The sequence below is a fragment of the Magnolia sinica genome, chromosome 12 (genome assembly GCF_029962835.1).
Source record: "Magnolia sinica isolate HGM2019 chromosome 12, MsV1, whole genome shotgun sequence".
Taxonomy (NCBI): domain Eukaryota; kingdom Viridiplantae; phylum Streptophyta; class Magnoliopsida; order Magnoliales; family Magnoliaceae; genus Magnolia; species Magnolia sinica.
In genome coordinates this window covers 1,001,823-1,008,117 of record NC_080584.1, presented here as the reverse complement: position 1 = coordinate 1,008,117, position 6,295 = coordinate 1,001,823, and the positions used below count along the sequence as shown (strand labels likewise).

Here is a 6,295-nt window from a genome sequence, read left to right as displayed (position 1 = left end):
TCCACCTGAGATTCATATACCTCTCATTTCTGGAATAAATCCCTAAAATGATCTTTAAAAATGGATGAACATAATGGATAAAATACATACATCATGGTGGGGCCCACAGAGCACCGACCACCAGCCACGGGGCTGGTGTCAGGGGGAGTAGCGAGACTAGCTACAGAAGTGACGTCAGCAAGTTCCGTGGGCCCCACCATGATGTATGTTTTGTATCCACACCTTCCATCCATTTGGAGAGATCATTTTAGGGCAATATCTAAAGAATGAGTTAAATCCAAAGCTCCAGTGGACCCCAACATAGAAAAACTGTGGGACTGAAGCCCACCATTAAAAACTTCTAAAGGCCACAAAAGTTTTAGATGAAGCTAATATTTGTGCTTTCCCTTATTTCATGTCTTTTTTTTTTTTTTTTAAACATTTGAACAGGTTGGATTTTAAATAAACATTATGATGGGCCTTAATATAGTTTCAACGGTGGGAATCACTCTCCCCGCTGTTTTCTGTGGTGGGTCCACTACAGATTTTTATTTCTTTGGCTCATGACTTAAAATGATATCTCAAAATGGATGGACGGTGTGGATATAACATAGATTTATATGGAGCTCATTTTTTGGTGGACGTAGCCAAAGGTCTGGCTTTTAATGGTGGACATTCAATATCAACTGTTTTCCCATGGTGTGGTCCACTTGAGATTTATATTGATCTCATTTTTTGGGATTAACCCTAAAATGATATGGAAAATTGGATGGACGGCATGGATTAAAACATATAAATCATGGTGGGGCCCGTAGAGCACTATCAGATGGAAAGCGTAATTGACGTTACATATTTACTAAGACAATATGTGAGTTTTGTGTTTGATGTAAAACAATGGTGACTTATTCATATTAATAGTGGTAATGCTATAGAATTATCTAGACCATCTAAATAATGGGTCTAGTTGTTAATGGTTAATATTTATACTTTTTTTAATATAAAAATATCTTAATCATTCAGTAAACGGTCCCTTAAATGTATGGGTATTAATGTAATTGATGTGTTAAATTATGGAAAACTCACAGTTTGCGGATATGAAACTAATATCTCATTTCAGAAGAGGGATTTCCAAATCCCTCTTTCGAACGACGCCCGAGCGCTGCTTGGTTTCTCAATTTCTTCTTCCGTCGGTGGGTGAGCTCCGAATCTTTGAAGGATTTCAGGCATGCCGTGGGTGAGCTTCTCTCAAAATCCCTGTTTTTATTCCGAAATCCATTCCATCTGTCATTGCTTTCTCTTTTCTTCTCATTGAGCCATGGTTCCGGTTGGCATTGATATGGGCCCATTGTTTTTGAAATGGACTGGTTAAATGCTGCATTACATAATGGGCATGGCCAATGCGGCTATACTGTAACTGATTTTCGAAACCAAATAGGTATGGATCTTCAAAACACAAGGATCAATGAAATTAGCCGAACAAGCAGTTATTTAGGTTGTCCATGTTAAATCTATATTCTGCGTTCTTATTGTCTTTCATTGAGCTATTTGCTTGCAGGCAATCATTTACAATGCATTTGCTCCATCTTATGATATCATGGGCTGTTGTTTGTGATGTTTGCTACTTGGAACTTCAAAATCTAAAACCTGGCGAGACGCCAATAGAATTTGCAGAAAGGTAATTTTTACTGCCTTGCAATTCCTATGAGATGATGCTGGGCATTTGTCACTCTTTGTTCTAATCTCTAAAAGAAAGTCTATGTTGGTTCTTTCTTGCAATTGGAATAACCTTTTGTCTGATAAAATGGCTCTTGTTGCAGTCAGGGACATAATATCTATTCGAGCTGGTCTTAAAAAGGTTCCTTGGGATGGATATCTGAAATACTCTCGTCCTGGTCCAAAACACACCGAACAGAAGTATGTTAGATGTATCTTTTTCTCTTAAAAACCTATAGAGGATCTAGCATGGACAGTCATGGCCTACCTGATTTTAGTTGAATATAGAGGTTTGTGGTGTATAGCCCTGCCCATGGTGGAACACTGCAAGATCTGACCCGTCTCTTAGGTAGGCCCATGGCATGGATTCCCAGGGCCCAATAATGAGGCCAGTGAATTCATCAGGTGGGCCAGTGTACAAAACAAATGGACTTCTGAAACAAGTTCTTTCAGCTATCTATTCATTTCATACCCTGTTACTGGATGAGTGGACCGGTCTGATTTTTGGGAGACGGTGGTTATGTAGTGGGGCACACCAGATGGTCAGCTTGGTTGTTCACCATGTGTAGTCTTTGCATGTGTCCCTAGCTTGTAGATGGGCTCTCCTAAACACGCCTGTGGCCTTGGAAAATCTGATAGATATAAATCTTATCATACAACTTATGAAGAAAAGGAAGGTCTTGACTCTTGAGTTTAGCATACCAGCAACATGACAATCTAATACAAAAACATTGGCAATATCATAGCACTATTGTTTCACATTTTCAGGCAACAAATCTTTGCAGAGTCGGTGCTGCGATGTCTCGAGGAAAAATGAAGAAAAATCAGGCTCATGTATGGAATTTTCCTTTTTCCATTTAATGTCCCCATGGGGCTCGTTATGTTCTATTTTTGGTTTGAATAATTTTAATCATTTCTTTCAGTTAGTGCTCATTGTCAAATGAATGGTTCAAGTTAAAATGGTGAAGGTCTAAATTCTATGACTGAAGTTTATTTGATTGGTGTTAATGCAATCTCTATTCAAAATGGAGTCAACAATTATAAGCTCTAAATTTCTGCACATGTACACCACTTGAGCGGTGGACGAGCTCTTCCCCTTCCCATTTGTACTCTACATATTATTACATTGAATTGATTTTTTTAAATGTCGGTATTAAGCTAATCAACAACATTAGTCCATGTAATTACGAAGATATACTCACATGTGCAACACATGCATTTTACTAGTTTATTTATATAAAGTAATTGCTCCATAAACTACCAAACAGAATCTGCACCAAATATCCAGCTGCAACCAGCCAACCACATCTTCCAAAATTGTTTATCCATTTCAAAATAAGCAGTTTGGAGCATTTTATGATCGGTGGAACTGGATTTTCTTTCATGAATGTGTATATACACATCATTTTCCTACTTTATGTAATTGGTTTGAGTTGTTGTCTATGCTGTGAAGTCTGTGAAATCTATTGCATTTATAATTTTATTTGGTCTTTTTCAATGGTTTTTTTTCCTCTTAATGCCTTGTGGTTGCAGAGCTTGTAATCGAGAGGCACTGAAAGGATTCCCTTTCTTTTTTCTCGTATTTTCCAGTTAAAAGTAACTTGTTCAAATTGGGTGTTCTCCAATTCCCATCTCTTCATTGGAAATTCTTCTTCTGAATCTTTTATGCATGAATAACAGGTTTCAAGTTTTGGGGTGTCTGATTGTATTTAAAGTTTAGTCTTTTCATTCTCCATTGAAAGGAGGAGAGATTTTAGAGATGACCTTCAAGAAGGTATATCCTCTATTGTTTGTTAGATTCTAATTTCAGAGGGCTTTTGTTTTTCTTAGATTCTAATTCCTGAGAATCCAATTTTCTGGAACATTTCTTGGTTGGTGGAAGAAGAATCTCGTCTGCTTCTTTTATTTTCATTTTGAAACATTGGTTTTTTTAATTAATTATTATTTTTATACATGATGCTTGCAGTCTTTTCTTCCAAGAATATTTTCATCCAAAGAGAGGACCATAAGCCAAACCGACGAAGATTCATTCAATTCTTCCGGTAAGTAGTAAGCATCTCTTTACCTTTTAAATCCAACCAAATCTCTTAAATCCTTTTACCAATTTTTTTTTTTTTAAATTTTTACTGCATGCCTTATTTCGTATTTCGCAGAAATTACCAAGCTCTCTTGCAGATTGCAAAACTGCCTTCTCTCTTCAATTCAAGAATGCGCTAAATTTTCCAAATGCCCCTCTGCTAGATCTGTAATTCATGTTGGTTTTCTAAGGAAATCAGTACCCAACATTCGAAATTTTTTTGGGCAAGTTTACCTAATGATTTATTAATTCGAGAATTTAAAAATTGCATTGATTTTTAGTGGTGGATAAGGTATTTCAATGAAAGATAGACATCTGAATTTCTTTGTCAAAACAGATGGCACAAGAACTACTTGCTCAACTCATACGGACTATCTTTATGAGAAATCTATGTCAATGCTGCCACGATGGTCCCAATATCAATATATTGCAGCCCATTTCTTTTAGCTGAGACTTCATATTCAAGGAAATGAACTGAGAAAAAGACAACACAGTAGAAAAATAACTACCCATTGTAAATGAAAACAACAAAGGAGAATATTGTAGATAGCTTTTTGAACTAAGGTAATTCGATATCCTTTTAAGCTTTAACTTGGGATGTAAGAACGGCATTTTATGCGAGGAATTATGGAATGTTGAGCCTTAGGAAATGTGGATTTTACTGAGGATTTCAATTCCTTGTGTGTGGGCCTATTGTCTGGTGATCTAGGCCATTGAGATGTTGAGCTTGCAGTGGATGGACCATGCTCCCAAAAATCTTCCACCTTTTAAGATAGTAAAAATCAGTTGATTGCCTAGAGATGAACGGTTAAGAAAAAAATATAGGAACAGTTTCAATGGAAAAGAGAGAGCCAAAGATTGGGTGGATAGGGTCTTCCAATCTTGAAGACTTTTTGGGAGATGGGGGATGAAAGAGCAGCCCATCATATCAACAGTTTGGATCGCCCAACTGTGGGTCCCCCACACATGGTATCTAAAGCCTGAGCAACTTTTGGATTTGATAACCCTACCCAAGAAACTTGGGGTGATTTTGGATGAAGTTTGTGTCTTTATCCTCTTCCAAGCTTTCCCTCTTATATCTAGTATTTCTTTCTTGTAAGAAATAATAGTAGAATTTGAGAGAACCTTGACTTTTCAGCTACCCCACCATCCTTCAGAAAAAGCTTATCTGGTATGCATTGATTTCATTGATTTTTCTTCCTATTTGTCTTTATCCCATCCAAAATTTTCCTCTTATTCTTTAATCTTCTATTGATTTTAGTTGCAGAATCAGAGTCTACTTCAAGGCTTGGGAGTCTAAATTTCAATAACTTCCAGTCTCAGATGTCGGACATCTCAGACAGATGAGACTTCAGGTTTTCTAATCTTGATTTTCTCTGTTGTGCTCTGTTCCTAATTCTTGTTTGGGAATTGATATGTACACCCACCATGATTGATTTGCTAGAATTGTATTTGTGTAGGCCTTGGCATGCTTTCAGGAAGTCACCAACAGATATTGCCAAGAAAAGAAATCTGTATGTCTTGATTCGCCCAACATCTTTCCATATACGTGTTTTATAAAGCAGAATTGTATTAGAAATTGCAGTCTTAATTGAGTATGGAGTCCTGATGTCACTTATAATCATTATTTGGTTCAGACCAGAAATTAAATAGGAATTCGAGTTGTTAATGGAAATGTGCATCTAGATAGTGCTTGCGTATAACATTGGACTTGCTCTTGTACAGACATTGTGCCGAATGTTTATCATCAATGCTGGCCCTGGTTTTAGGTTGCTGTGGAGGACTAGTCTTTTATCGATAGAAAAACCACTTAAAAGATTCATGTACTCTCAATGAGGCTGTTCTTCTATTTGTATTTAATTAATTAATGTTCCGTCTTCTAGAAATACTGTGACAGTGTCTAGCAGTTGTTTTTGACATGCTTCTCTAATTTGGAAGGGCAGGGTTCTCAGAGTTTGATGGATATGTTCCCATGGTAGACAAAGCTATGGATTCAAGCTAGAAGAAAGAAGCGTCCCATCAAAAGCTCCCGTCTCCTAGAAGTATGCAAGTATATATTAGATTTCATTAGGGAGTTGCAGCCTTTTGCAAGTCAATGGTTATATGTTGTTATATGAGGTATCATATTTAGTGGATTCCATTTATGTGCTTGTATTTTTCACATGAGGTATAATATAATGCTTTGGGAGGGAGTTTATTTTCAGTATGATTGAACCTTTTAGTTTGATGAATAGGATTTATTTTGTGAATAGAATTCTTATTAAACAGTTGTATGAATTATTTTTTGAATGAATATCAGGTGTAAGATTCCAAAAAAAAATCTAACGATATTTTTATTTAATTGATTTATTTTAATTTACAGATATTTTAGCAACGGACCAAATCCGTCGCTAATTTCTAAACAAGTTGAAAATCAACGATGGATTTGGGTCCGTCGTTCTCCTCATATTAGCGACGGACCTTATCCGTCGTTAATATTTTTACTGACGACGGTTTCTTTCAATTTTTGCGACGGATTTTTATTTT

At 36.5% G+C, this 6,295-nt stretch overlaps 1 long non-coding RNA gene across 1 annotated transcript; it reads left to right on the top strand.

The window, feature by feature from the left end:
* Positions 1-3,236: 3,236 nt before the first annotated feature.
* LOC131220736 (uncharacterized) lies at positions 3,237-5,571 on the top strand. Its single transcript, XR_009158803.1, has 4 exons — positions 3,237-3,734; positions 5,031-5,124; positions 5,230-5,283; positions 5,495-5,571. It is a non-coding gene; the product is annotated as an uncharacterized LOC131220736 (long non-coding RNA).
* Positions 5,572-6,295: the final 724 nt, after the last annotated feature.